The following is a 14279-nucleotide window of genomic DNA, read 5'->3' as shown; positions in this document are numbered from 1 at the left end:
AGATCGCATTCAATATTGCTTACTCCTCACGACCGATTACAAAAGTAAAGACTTTCACCTTGAGATCTGTAATGCGATGCATTTACATTGAGTACATGTACAATCATTATTTACATTTACCATTACAAATCAAGGAATGGAAATTCTACATTTTCATACCTTGAAAAATTCCTTTTCTATACCTCCCGCTCCGTTACAACTGTATCAAACATGCCATGTTGACATTATGGCGGTCAGTATGTAGCACAGTAAACAAAGGTTTGTTAAAAATAAAAACAGGTTTGTAAGAAATTAAAACAATCCAGTTACAAAGCATGTTGTGGAGCTACCGATGTCTATACACGCAACATTTCACGGATGCTCGTTAAATGTCTAATTGCATGCCCTATCTGTCGCTTACTATCACGTAGTTGAAATGTGTGCATCAAAGAATGTGGATCCATTATGTATTTTGTGGTGTCACTACCAGACACCACACTTTAAATCGACCGCGGTCCGTTAGTATACGTCGGATCCGCGTGTCGCCACTATCAGTGATTGCAGACCGAGCGCCTCCACACGGCAGGTCTAGTCTAGAGGGACTCCCTAGCACTCGCCCCAGTTGTACAGCCGACTTTGCTAGCGATGGTTCACTGTCTACATACACTCTCATTTGCAGAGACGACAGTTTAGCATAGCCTTCAGCTCCGTCATTTGCTACGACCTACCAAGGCGCCATATTCAGTTACTATAATTCCTGATAATATTGTGAATCATGTACCGTCAAGAGCGACGTTCATCATTAACGGATTAAAGTTAAGTACGAAACTAATTACGTCCGCTTTCTGAATACTCATTACTTGTCATGTTCCAGACCTCACGTCAGTATAGTTCTTCCCTCCTCACGCCAGCCTGCGTGAGCTAAAACGCGGGCATTTCGGCCTCCTCTAGTAACACGGCGTTGGCTCTTCTGCCAACACTACATATTTACCTCGTCATGTAAATGTAGACATATGCACAACTGTTACGCAACTCATCATTTAACAAGCATCAATGGAATGTTACGTGCGTGCTCATTCCTAGTTACAAAAGGTGCTTTTTAATTGTATTGTTTTTAATTCGTACAAAATTGTTTTTGTTTTCAACAAATATTTGTGGAATGCGCTACATACTATCCACTATAATGCCAATATGACATGTGTGACACAGTCATAATGGAACAGGAGGTATAACAAGAATATTTTAATGTATGAACAAACAGAATTTCCAATTCAAATGGTTCAAATGGCTCTGAGCACTATGGGACTTAACATCTGTGGTCATCAGTCCCCTAGAACTTAGAACTACTTAAACCTAACTAACCTAAGGACATCACACACATCCATGCCCGAGGCACGATTCGAACCTGCGACCGTAGCAGTCGCGCGGTTCCGAACTGAGCGCCTAGAACCGCTAGACCACCGCGGCCGGCAGAATTTCCAATTCATCATTTCTGATGGCAAATATATAAATAATAATTTTATATATATATTCAATGTAAATGCATCACGTTACAGATCAGAAGATGACAGTATTAACTTTTAGAATCGGTCACCAGGAATAAACAGTACTGAACAAGATCTTGGCTATTAAATGTCTCTTCGAAACAAATACACATCCCTCCCTCCCATCTCTAATTATGATAAATTTCAATCAAAAGCGTCAAACTTCACCAACACACGGTAAGAAATGGACATTCTTTATTTGAATTTTCATTATTATTTGTTTAGAGCAAGAAATAATTTCTAGGTCGAGGTTTTACGATTCTTGTTCACCGTGCGAGACATAACTCTCTACTGCTGTTTTCAGGAGCACCTCATCTACCAATAAGCTCACAAATAACTAGGTGCTGATATGTTTGAATACCACCGAAACATCAGTTTGATAAATCACGGTTCCAAAATATTGGCACGAATTATTTACGGGAAAAACTGTTAGAAGCCGACCTCCTGAGTAGGTTCCAAAGGAATGTAGGAACTGCGAGGCCATGCTGACAATTCGACTTACGAGGTAGGCTTAAAGAAAGAAACCTTCATTTATAGCATTTGCAGATTTGGAGAAAGCTTTTGGCATGGTTGACTGAAAAACACTCTTTGCAATTTTGAAGGGAGCACGGACAAAATACAGGAACCCAAATGGTACGTACGATTTGTACAGAGAACAGACTGCAGCTATAAACGCCGATTCGCGTGAAAGGAATTGGCAGTTGGCAAGGGAGCGGGACAAGCATGTAGCCTCTCCCACATACACTATATGACCAAAAGTATTTGGACACCAACAAAAACATACGGTTTTTTATATTAGGTGGATTGTGCTGTCGCCTACTGCTAGGTACTCAATATCAGCGACTTGGGTAGTCATGAGACATTGTGAGAGAGCAGAATGGGGCGCTCTACGGAACTCACGGACTTGGAACGTGGTCAGGTGACTGGGTGTCACTTGCGTCATACGTCTGTACGCGAGATTTCCGCACTCCTAAACATCCCTAAGTCCACTGTTTCCGATGTGATAGTGACGTGGAAACGTGAAGGGACACGTACAGCGCAAAAGTGTTCAGGCCGACCTCGTCTGTTGACTGACAGAGACCGGCGACAGTAGAAGAGGGTCGTAATGTGTAACAGGCCGACATCTATCCAGACCATCGCACAGGAATCCCAGACTGCATCAGGATCCGCTGCAAGTACTATGCCAGTTAGGCGGGAGGTCAGAAAACTTGGTTTTCATGGTCCAGCGGCTGCTCATGAGCCACAGATCACGCCGGTAAATGCCAAACGACGGCTCGCTTGGAGTAAGGAGCGTAAACATTGGACGATTGAACAGTAGAAAAACGTTGTGGGCAGTGATGAATCACGGTAAAGAAAAATGTGGCGATCCGATGGCAGGGTGGTGGGTATGGCGAATGCCCTGTGAACGTCATCTGCCAGCGAGTGTACTATCAACAAAATACGGAGGTATTCAATAAGGTGTTGGCCCACCCTTACCCTTGCTTCTCACTGCATCTCTGAACACGATCGAGCACCTGCTCATAATGCACGGCCTGTGGTGGAGTGTTTACACGACATCCCTGTAATGGACTGGCCTGCAGAGAGTCCTGACCTAGATCCTATAGAATACCTTTGGGATGTTTGGTAACGCTGACTTCGTGCCAGGCCTCACCGACCGATATCGATACCTCTCCTCAGTGCAGCACTCCGTCAAGAATAGACACTACAAAGAGGCGTTATTCAGAAAATGGTTCAAATGGCTCTGAGCGCTATGGGACTAAACATCTGAGGTTATCAGTCCCCTAGAACTGAGAACTACTCGTACTTAAACCTAACTTAACCTAAGGACATGACACACATCCATGCCCGAGACAGGATTCGAACCTGCGACCGTAGCAGTCGCGCGATTCCGGACTGAAGCGCCTATAACCGCTCGGCCACAGCGGCTAGCCGCTGAGAACAACAGTCCAATGAACAGAGAAAAAGCAGTACCCAGAATGGAAAATGCATGGATCAACTCATTGCAGTGACACACCAACTGCGTAAGAAATACACAGGCAGTAGGCGAGCGGATATCTGATGGAGAGTCGTACGGGTAATTGGGGCCAGCATCTATCGCACCGAGAACCAGACACGTATCGCCGATCCGCAAACCAAGCGATGCTCGCCTGCGTCCAACATATCAAACGCGACACCAACGAAGCGTCTGCAATGTGAATCCCGTGAAGGCGTGACGGGCATACTTGTTTCCCATCGATTGTATGGTATTTTGTTCGGAATGTGGCGGCTCTAACCGCTACACTAGGTTACAGTTTCGTGAAAAGGCGACTTCAATCTTATAGTCTTCTATAAGATTTAACTGACGAAATGTTTCTAACTTACATTTAATTATAACCAATCCTTACAAGTAGGACACGAATTTCGCGAATCTTCAATACACTCTTCTCTTAAGACGACACTCTCTTAACGTGCGAGTTATTAATCGAAAATAATTAAATACGAAATTTCTTTAACCATCAGTATCACATTTCCTCTCGTTTTATAGAATAAATCGTACCAGTAACGATACGTTCTCGAGAAACTTAATGTACTGGTGCTTATATTTTCGCAGGCGTACGGTATTACATGAAACCGAAAATGGATAGGCACCTACTGAACTCAACAAATGGAATATGGTGTCTTGCTCTCTGCTGGCCTCAGTGTTCCTGCTTGTGACGTTCTTGCTTCCTATTCTTTCTACTTTACGTAACGCGTCCCGGTAAAATAGCAGAACGTATTTTGTGTTTCACGTGACTAAATCCCTCCTCAACGTGAAACAGGAAGTGACGTCACAGAACTCGTTGACCGCCACATCAACGTTAGTTAGCCAACTCGTCCCGTGTGCCGACGCCTGAAGCGACTAAACGATCCCGTGACGAACGTACGGCTCTCCGTTGGCCATTCTTTATCTCCTCCTATTCGCCCCTGACTGATGAACAACACTCACTTCCCTCGACATTCCAGAGCAGATTGGAGAGCCATCCTCTCGCAGCTGCAGCGACACCGGCGGCGGGCCAGTGGCTGGTAATGACATGGACGGAGGGGAGACTTAATAGCGGGTGTGCTGTGCTAGGCAGTCCCTTACAAGACGGTCGGCAGTGTCGCGCCGTGTCCCACCCCCACAAACAAGGGCGCGACAGGGGGCGCGCATAATGCAGTAATATATCGCCGCGCCCTGCGGCACTGTATTAACTCTCCCCAGCCCGTGTGTCTCGAGGACGCTGAATTCCGGCCCTGCGAAGGGCGGGCGGAGCGAGGCAAGGGTTGTGACGGACAATGGCGACGAGCGCAACAGGTAGGACGGGGAGCCAGGGCGCGCGGAACCTGTTCCTCACGCCGGGGACGGCCCGCGCGGTGCTGCCAACCACCCGCCAACAACTACTACTAACACCTGTTTACGCGATCCACTTTACTGCCTCAATCAATTACTCGTGGCAAATGAATCTATTGCAGCGCCCCCAGTCTTTTATTACCGCTCCGAGTCTCGAGTGTCAGACCGGGTATTTTCTCATATACGTCGGTGCCGAAATTTCGGTCGTGTGTTGTGAGAGGTGATTACATTTGCACTCTACCAAAACTACAGTTCGGTAATTTTGGTGCGCTACATAAATGACATACACTGAAGAGCCACAGAAACTGGTACAGCTGCCAAATAACGTGAAGGCACGGGAGTGCGCAAATTGTTCCTGGAGCCACTCTGTAGCAATTCTGGACGTGTGAGGTGTCGCACTGTCCTGCTGGAATTTCCCGAGTCCGTCGGAATGCATAATGGACATGACTGGATGCAGGTGATCAGACAGGATGCTTACGTACGTGTCACATGTCAGAGTCGTATCTAGACGTATCAGGGATCACATATCGCTCCAACTCCACACGCCCCACACCATTGCAGAGCCTCCACCAGCATGAACAGTCTCCTGCTGACATGCAGGGTCCATGGATTCATGAGGTTGTTTCCATACCCGTGCACGTCCATCAGCTCGAAACAATTTCAAACGAGAGTCGTGCGACTAGGCAACATGTTTCCAGTCATCAACAGTCCCGTGTAACGGGCCCAGGTGAGGCGTAAAGCTTTGTGTCGTGCAAAATGGTTCAAATGCCTCTGAGCACTATGGGACTTAACTTCTGTGGTCATCAGTCCCCTAGAACTCAGAACTACTTAAACCTAACCTAACGACATCACACATGTCCATGACCGAGGCAGGATTCGAACCTGCGACGGTAGCTGTCGCGCGGTTCCGGACTGCTGCGCCTAGAACCGCGTGGCCACAACGGTGTGTCGTGCAGTACACGAATGCGCCTTCGGCCCTGAAAGCCCATATCGATGATGTTTCGTTGAATGGTTCGCACGCCGACACTTGTTGATGGCCTTTTTACGAAAAAATCGAAATATAGCGACGTAATGTTGGGACAAGCATTGATGATAGAGTCATTTTTTGGCCCAAACGTAATTCGTGATGGATATTCTTAGCAAATGTGTTATGGTGAATTCTCCACACCGGTGAAAACTGAAAGAAACGTGTTATCTAGATATTGAACAAAATGTACATTTTATCTACTCGATAGAATATATAGTTACAAACACGTCAAACAATATCCACAAAGGAATTACGATGTCATTTTATCTTATCCTTTGTATCTTGATGTCTCTGTACGTGCCAAATAACAAATCTGCTGCAGAGTGAAAATTTAAACAGTAAACTAAGCACTTTTTTTCAGCTAGCATTATCACATGTAATGTAACTTTGCGATGAATAAGAAATCACAGAAACGCCGGATGATCAGATAGTTTAAAGACCCGTTTGTCGACTTCCGAGTCACAATGACGTTTTAAAAACGCAAGTTCCCGATACAATACAAATGTCGTGTGACTAGGGCCTCTCGTCGGGTAGACCGTTCGTCGGGTGCAAGTCTTTCGATTTGACGCCACTTCGGCAACTTGCGCGTCGATGGATATGAAAGGATGATGATTAGGACAACACAACAACCAGTCCCTGAGCGGCGAAAAACTCCAACCCAGCCGGGAATGGAACCCGAACCCTTAGGATTGACATTCTGTCGCGATGACCACTTTTATTTTTCCAACTGCTCTACCAACTTTTTTTACGCTCTGCCCATCCTTTTTTGCTTTTTTTATTTTTTCAACTTTTTATTTTTATTTATTACTTAATTTTTTTTTCAATGTCAGGCTTACCACCTTTGCTGACATACATTTTGTTGTACTACCGCATAAATAGTGTCTACAATGTCCATATGTTGACAAATAGTGGCTAATTAGAAAATTAATTAATTAAGGAAATGAATGGCTACCGGCGGCAGACAAGTTCCCGATTATCCGAGATAATGCGGATAATCAACAATACAGACGTTTTCAACAATAACCGGTTTATACTTTATTTACAAAACATGCTTCATGTTACATTTAAGACACCACTGTATTATCTACACGTTGCTCGCGGGAACTGACAAGTTATTTTACACACGGACACTTAAAACAGTCTTTATTTCATTTGCTTTCAGTTGACTTTGGGGAAATAATCGTCCAATTTTTCTTCTTCTGTTTCAGTTAACTTATTTCCTGATGATGAGTCGCATTTTGCGGTAAGTTAGAATGTCGGTACAGTCAAACCAATTTTGCCGTGCATACTAAACGCTGACCACCGCCTATGTTCGGCGTCAATGCGCAGCTTCCACTCACAGACGGCAGGTGGTAGCACTAGTTGTGGAAAACATACAAAGCGCGTCGGGCGGACGCGGAAAAAAGAGCGCAGTCGTTGTTCTGACGGCCGAAAGGGCATGTTCATTCGGGCCAAGGATAAGAAGCATTTCCGAAACGGCAAGGTTCGCGTGCCGCCAAGGTTGAAGTACCAGGTGATCAAAAAGTCAATATAAATTTGAAAACTTAACAAACCACGAAATAAATGTAGATAGAGAGGTAAAAATTGACACACATGCTTGGAATGTTTTATTAAAACAAAACAAACAAAAAAAACAAAGTTCACAAAATGTCCGATAGATGCGCGTCATTTGGTGACGATTGTGTGCTCAGCCGCCACTTTCGTCATGCTTGGTCTCCCAGGTCCCCAGACCTCAGTCCGTGCGATTATTGGCTTTGGGGTTACCTGAAGTCGCAAGTGTATCGTGATCGACCGACATCTCTAGGGATGCTGAAGGACAACATCCGACGCCAATGCCTCACCATAACTCCGGACATGCTTTACAATGCTGTTGAGGAATGATGGTGGACATATTGAGCCTTTCCTGTAAAGAATATCATCTTTGCTTGGTCTTACTTTGTTATGGTAGTTATTGCTATTCTGATCAGATGAAACGCCATCTGCCGGTCATTTTTTGAACTTTTGTATTTTTTTGGTTCTAATAAAACCCCATGTCATTCCAAGCATGTGTGTCAATTTGTAACTCTCTATCTACATTATTCCGTGATTCATTCAGATTTCAAATTTATACTGACTTTTTGATCACCCGGTATATCGTGCCTGGCAAAATGGTCCTAGCCGAGGCAACTGTGGTGCGCCACGGGCCACAGATGATAGGCTTGAACGACGGCTGCCGAGACGTGCACGTGCCAACTCACGTGCCGCTCCTGAGTCGCTGACCGCACAGACGAACCGAGAGGCAGTGACAACGCAATGACGTTGTAAAAACGTTGCTGCGTACGGCGGGCGTTCCCAACAGGCACCTGGTTCATCCTACCACGCTGACTGCTATTCATCGGAGACGGGACGTAGAACGGCGACAAGTGCGTTTTCTGGTTAATCACATCTCACGCTCCGTCGAACAGATGGCCGTTGACGTGTACGGCGCGAATCGTCCGAAAGCAAACACCCTGTAACAATCGGAGGGTACTCCCCGAGTCATCTCGTCATTCTGCAAAGCGCACCGTACCAAAACAAGTATGCATCCATCCTCGGGGATAATGTCCACCCCTTCACGCAGTTTGTTCTCCCTCGGCACTACGGCATCTATCAGCAGCACAATGCAACGTGTCACGCAGCTCGCAGCGTACGTGCGTGCTTACAAGAGCACCGAGGTGAGCTGGTCGTACTCCCCTGGCCACCAGACTCCTAGGATTCAGACCCCACCGACAGTCTGTGGGACCACCTCGATCGGGCTGTTCGCGCCACGGAATCTCAACCGAAACAAATCTCAGTCGCAACACAGATGCTCGAGTACGTTACCCAGCACCTATGGTCTCTTGTAAGTCGACTGGTCCTGCAGGTACAGCCATACAGCAGTGTGGGGAGTGAATCCGCGCGTATCTTTCAGTTCCCTCCCTAGAGCTCTCATCACATGCTCCAGTGCACAGGTAACTTACTGTCTAACATTCACGTCAAATTCTGGGATCATTGTTTTGTGTACTAAATATGCTGTTCAGTACCTTCTTCACATCGCACGGCATACGCTCTCTCTGTTTATATTCCAAACGCAATTAACTGCAACGCCTTGGCAGTCGTCCGCGCTGCTCAAGGTGGTTATCCAGGCTTTTAACGGGTGGTCGCATTCACGTGACTGGACAGTGTATAACAACAAATCAACTCATTTCGGTACCTCGGTGTGGTTCACATCTCTCGTCGTGGTTTTCTTGCTCTATCCAACACTTTCTGTTGGCTGTATCCGCATCACTTAGCTTCCCGCGCCCGGGTTCCCGGGTTCGATTCCCGGCGGGGTCAGGGATTTTCTCTGCCTCGTGATGACTGGGTGTTGTGTGCTGTCCTTAGGTTAGCTAGGTTTAAGTAGTTCTAAGTTCCAGGGGACTGATGACCATAGATGTTAAGTCCCATAGTGCTCAGAGCCATTTGAACCATTTTTTCGCATCACTTAACTGCTCAAATCCCGGCTCAAAAATACCTTTATTTTACTATTTCTGGATATCTTCGTCACATATGCCTTTCACAACCAAAAATTCTACTTAGTAAATGGCTAAAATAGTCCACAGTCCAAGATGCAAATTGCATATCTAACTGCTTCCGAAAGAAAACAAAATTTTTATTTTCAATATTCCATTTAATTATCGACCGAATTTAAAAATTAATAAGTGTCGTAAAGTACTCATCAAATGGTAAAATCTTATGTCAAAGGTTAAGCAGTAAAGTCAGAAACTGCATCACGAAGTATAACTAAATGGCCCGCAAATTACTCGAAATACATTCACTTAGTACTTGAGAATGACAAAACTTAGTGACTTCAGACAAACGTGACAAAAATAACTTCAAACTTTTTCGATTCTCGATTCCCCCCCCCCCCCCAGCCTACTCACAGAAAAAATAAATGAAAGTAAAAAAGTTTATCGCTTACTACATTATCGCCCTTCGTGCAGCAAACATCAGGCATGACGCTTTAATTTATTACTGCTGCACTACTAACTCTATTCACTATTCACAACACATTTGACAGACACTGTCCACATGTGCCACCTACTGTACCTGCAAAATTTTATCGTTGTACGACACGTTGGACAGAAGATTAGACATCACAAACACTTAGATGTTCGAAAAACTAGCTTTTTTTGGTAAAACAGCGCAAATTACTCTCATTAGACTATCCAGTTGTTGATAATGATAGCACTTAGCAGCAGTTCGATTCTCTAATGAATCTGTGGTGGAGCGTTACTGGTTTGTATTCTTACTGAAAATATTCTTTCTCATTCACACAGAAAACTCAATTCCGAATTTCAGTCCCCCCCCCGAAAAAAGGCACTGCGCAAGGATAGTCGAAAAGCCGAACATCCAAATCCAGGGAATCGCGAGCATGCTGAATAAGAAACCTATTTGCATCTGGTTTATTAACGCTACACTCTCAAACGTTACGCTATTGTATTTACGGCAGTAGTTCCCCTCACCTTTGCGAGATCTGCATTTTCGTTATTCTGTTATAACAAGAACTTACTGGACTAACACATACGTACGGAAAGCAAGATAGATATACCTGATCGAAATCCAATTTTATTGCTTCAAAATGCTTTTTACAGTGTGATGACTGAACAGAGAGTATACAACAAAAAAGCTTGCTGTCGTTAATCCTCCTTCATAATTGTGTGGCAGTTTTACGACTGAATCAAATAACGATGAAAATTAAACCGCGACGCAAGGTGGCACCCGTTGTTATTGTTGGCAGCACTGCGCCGCGGCTCCCGCGCGGGGATTCCCCAGACGCGCGCGCGCGCGCGCGACCGCAACGTAATTTGGTGCGGGGTTGGTGGCGCTGGCGCTAAGCCGAGGCGATGCGGCGCGCGGCGCCCGATAAATAACACTTGATTACCGGCGCAGTCGGCGCCGCAAATTAAAGCCGCTTTTGTCCGCGACGAGACGCTGACAATGCGTGATGGATGAGCGCGCTGTGTACCACGCCGCCGCAAGTGTGCGGGACAAAGAGGCAGCCAGGAGAGGGGGGGGGGGGGCAGTTGGACCGCGTCCCAAGGGGGGGGGGGGGGGCGGGCTGTCATTCCACCCCCGCACAGGAGCCACCCCAATGAAAAGGTAATCTCCTGGCGCACGAGCGCCCCTCATTACACGCTTCTGTGTGTCCGCATTAGTAGCACGCTCACCGACGCATGAAGGAACTCGGATCGACGCCCGGAACAGCCGAGGAGCTTTTTATCGTAGACATGCGGGGTCCAAACCCACGACAGTACGGCGAGGGTACGGCACCCCCTTCCCCTCTACATCCTATCTGTTTACAACACCCCCGTCCCCCTTTTCGCGAATGATACTCCTCCCCAGCTATGAAGGAACTCATTACATCCAACATTGTTACATGTTGAATCTCACCCTTATCTATGTGATAATAATGTAGGCCAAAGAAATGAATTAAAATTTATACTAGCACTGGGATTGGAGCCCGGATCTCCTGCTTACTAAGCAGACGGGCTACTTAGCCCTACATCATTATTCTTGTTACATTTATACCCAATACCTTAGGAAGTATACTTGAGGATTGAGGTACAGCCGGCCGCTGTGACCGAGCGGTTCTAGTCGCTTCAGTCCGGAACCGCGCTGCTGCTACGGTCACAGGTTCGAATCCTGCCTCGGGCATGGATGTGTGTGATGTCCTTAGGTTAGTTAGGCTTAAGTAATTCTAAGTCTAGGGGACTGATGACCTCAGACGTTAAGTCCCATAGTGCTTTGAGCCATTTGAACCAGCTGAATCTGACTGAGGTAGAAACTTTGATGCTATCCAAGAAACCATCAACTGCTAATGACTGAAGAGTGGAAATTATGTGACCATTGACAGACTTTATATCAAATCAACGTCAATCTTTACATATCTCCTGACAAGAATTTTTGGAATGTTTGCAATACTTTTGTTATTGCAAGAGCTAGCATTCAATAAGGATAAACCGAGTCAGCAACATGCGGACAATGAAACCGTCAATGCAACAGATTAGTCCTTTTATAAGTTAGAATTTGAACAAAACCAAATTACTTTAATCTTTCATCATACCGTAACAAGAGACATTAGTTAACATAGAATATAAATTTAACTGTAACAAAGCATTGTTTGAAGGTATTTTTAGCCGACCAGTGCGGCCGAGCGGCTCTAAGCGCTTCAGTCTGGAACCGCGCGACCGCTACGGTCGCAGGATCGAATCCTGCCTCAGGCATGGATGTGTGTGTTGTCCATAGGTTAGTTAGGTATAAGTAGTTCTAATTTCTAGGGGACTGATGACCACAGATGTTAAGTCCCATAGTGCTCAGAGCCATTTGAACCATTTTTTTGTTAAGTCCCATAGTGCTCAATGCCATTTGAACCATTTTTGAAGGTATTTTTTATGAAATGTAGCATCGAATGGAAGTGAAACGTGGACGATAAGCAGTTGAGAGACGAAGAAATTAGAAGCTTTTGAAACGCAGTGCTGTGCTATAGAAGGATGTTATATTTAATATGGATGGAGCGAATAACTAATTGGGCGGTACTGAATTGAAATGGACGAAAACGAAATTCATGAACTTGTTTCAAAAAAAGAGGACACAACCTGAGTCATCAAAGAATTGCCATTTTCGTAATACAAGGAAGTGTAAGCGATAAAAATTGTAGAGGGAGATCAAGGGATGAATACAGTGAGCAGGTTCCGATCTGTGTGCGTTGTATTTATGTACAGACGAAGAGTCCTACACAAGATAGGTTAGTGAGGAGAGATGCATGAAAGAAATCTACAGGCTGAAGACGACAGGCACAACTACGATAATGTAAGCTGTTGCACGGTAATATTACGCCGTCTTTGGCAGTAGTCGTCTGAGCTTCCTTATCAGTAGGACAAACGCGCAAAGTCCCGACGTCGACATCAGGAAATGGCGCGCACTAAAGACAGCCCGTTGCAGGACAAAAAAACTCAAAACGTTGCTTTCCCTGAGGCTACACTGCTCCGTTCTTGCTCTCTCACTGCAAAACACATACGGTAGTAAATGCTTTATGATGAAGCAGTGCTGCCTTTCGTTGCAACCACCCCGCAGAAGTGCCGCTTTTGTACGAGCATTTCGCGGAGTAAGCAGGATGAAGTGTTGAAAAACGCGGTCCTTCTGGTCCATAATTTCTGTAACCCAACAACAGCGTTATAGATATACGCCTCACGTCCGCAAAAGCCGCAGAAAAACGCACCGCTGCTACGCGCGCAAAATGTATTAAGGAGAGCCGGCCGCCAGACGTCGCGCCGGTCGGCTGCGGTACGCGCCGGCCAATGGGCGCGCGCCACGCAACATTTCTTGTGCGCATGCGCCGCCGCTGCAGCTGACCATCGGAATTTAATTTGGCGCCCGCGCCGGCGAAAAGAGTTGCCTCTCTCGTCCGTCTCCCTCTCTCTACTTTTTTTCCCCCTCGTTCTAGCAGAGCAATCGATAGGCGTAACGAAGCGTTATGAGAGGCGCGTGTCCGACCAATTCGGTCGTGCGATATATCGACCATGGAGCGTCGATAAATAACAGCTAATTACTGCGGGCCGGCTGCGGTAAGCCCCAGTGCCGATTACACCCCCCTCCCCTCCCAGCCCCTCCCCTATTCCCCATCCTCTCTCCCAACACACACACACACACAGAACGACCTCCGTCTAGTCTGATTAGTTGCTGTACATCGCGCTAGATTACACCCATGTATCTGTATCTGAGTAAACATTTCGTGACGGGCGGAACGGGACTACATGTATATCTGCACTCCGCTGGGGACGGTCGCTTTGCAGTGGGCTCCCAGCACAATTTGTCGCCTGTGCTATCAGGACCGCAGACAGAATTTTAGACAGGCACGATTGTCTCTTCAGATCCGTCTAGTAGCGATTACAGTGCCGTTGACAATAGTTCATGATGAGCAGATCTTCATCTACACCTACATTTATACTCCGCAAGCCACCCTATGGCGTGTGGTGGACGGTACTTCGTGTATCAAACTTAGCCTCCGTTTGAGCTCAAATCTCTCTAATTTTACCTCCATGATCTTTTCGCAAGATACCACTAAACCACGATTCTTTAATGAATTGAACTGATGTCTTTACTATTGAGTTAAACATGTACCGGGAAAAAAGTTTCGAAAACCTTTGAAATTATGCTTAAAGATTGTTAGAAGTCGGTAGGTGTTCTCACTTTCAAACAGTAGATGAATATAGTGTGGATAGTTTGCACTCCATATTACGCAAAAGCAAGTTTTCACGCATCTCAATGTTTATGATGTCAAATTTTCTGAAGTATGTGTCGAAAAATAATATAACTTTTCCATGTGCGTTTAGTGATATAT

General features: G+C 45.8%; 1 protein-coding gene across 4 annotated transcripts in view; it reads right to left on the bottom strand.

Moving 5' to 3' along the window:
* LOC126210322 (fasciclin-2) overlaps positions 1-14279 on the bottom strand; it is a 998930-nt gene that overhangs the window by 734379 nt on the left and 250272 nt on the right. The window lies entirely within an intron of this gene.

This window comes from Schistocerca nitens, chromosome 10 (assembly GCF_023898315.1).
Source record: "Schistocerca nitens isolate TAMUIC-IGC-003100 chromosome 10, iqSchNite1.1, whole genome shotgun sequence".
Lineage (NCBI taxonomy): Eukaryota > Metazoa > Arthropoda > Insecta > Orthoptera > Acrididae > Schistocerca > Schistocerca nitens.
The sequence above is the reverse complement of the archived record's forward strand: the minus strand, read 5'-3'. Positions and strand labels throughout refer to the sequence as shown.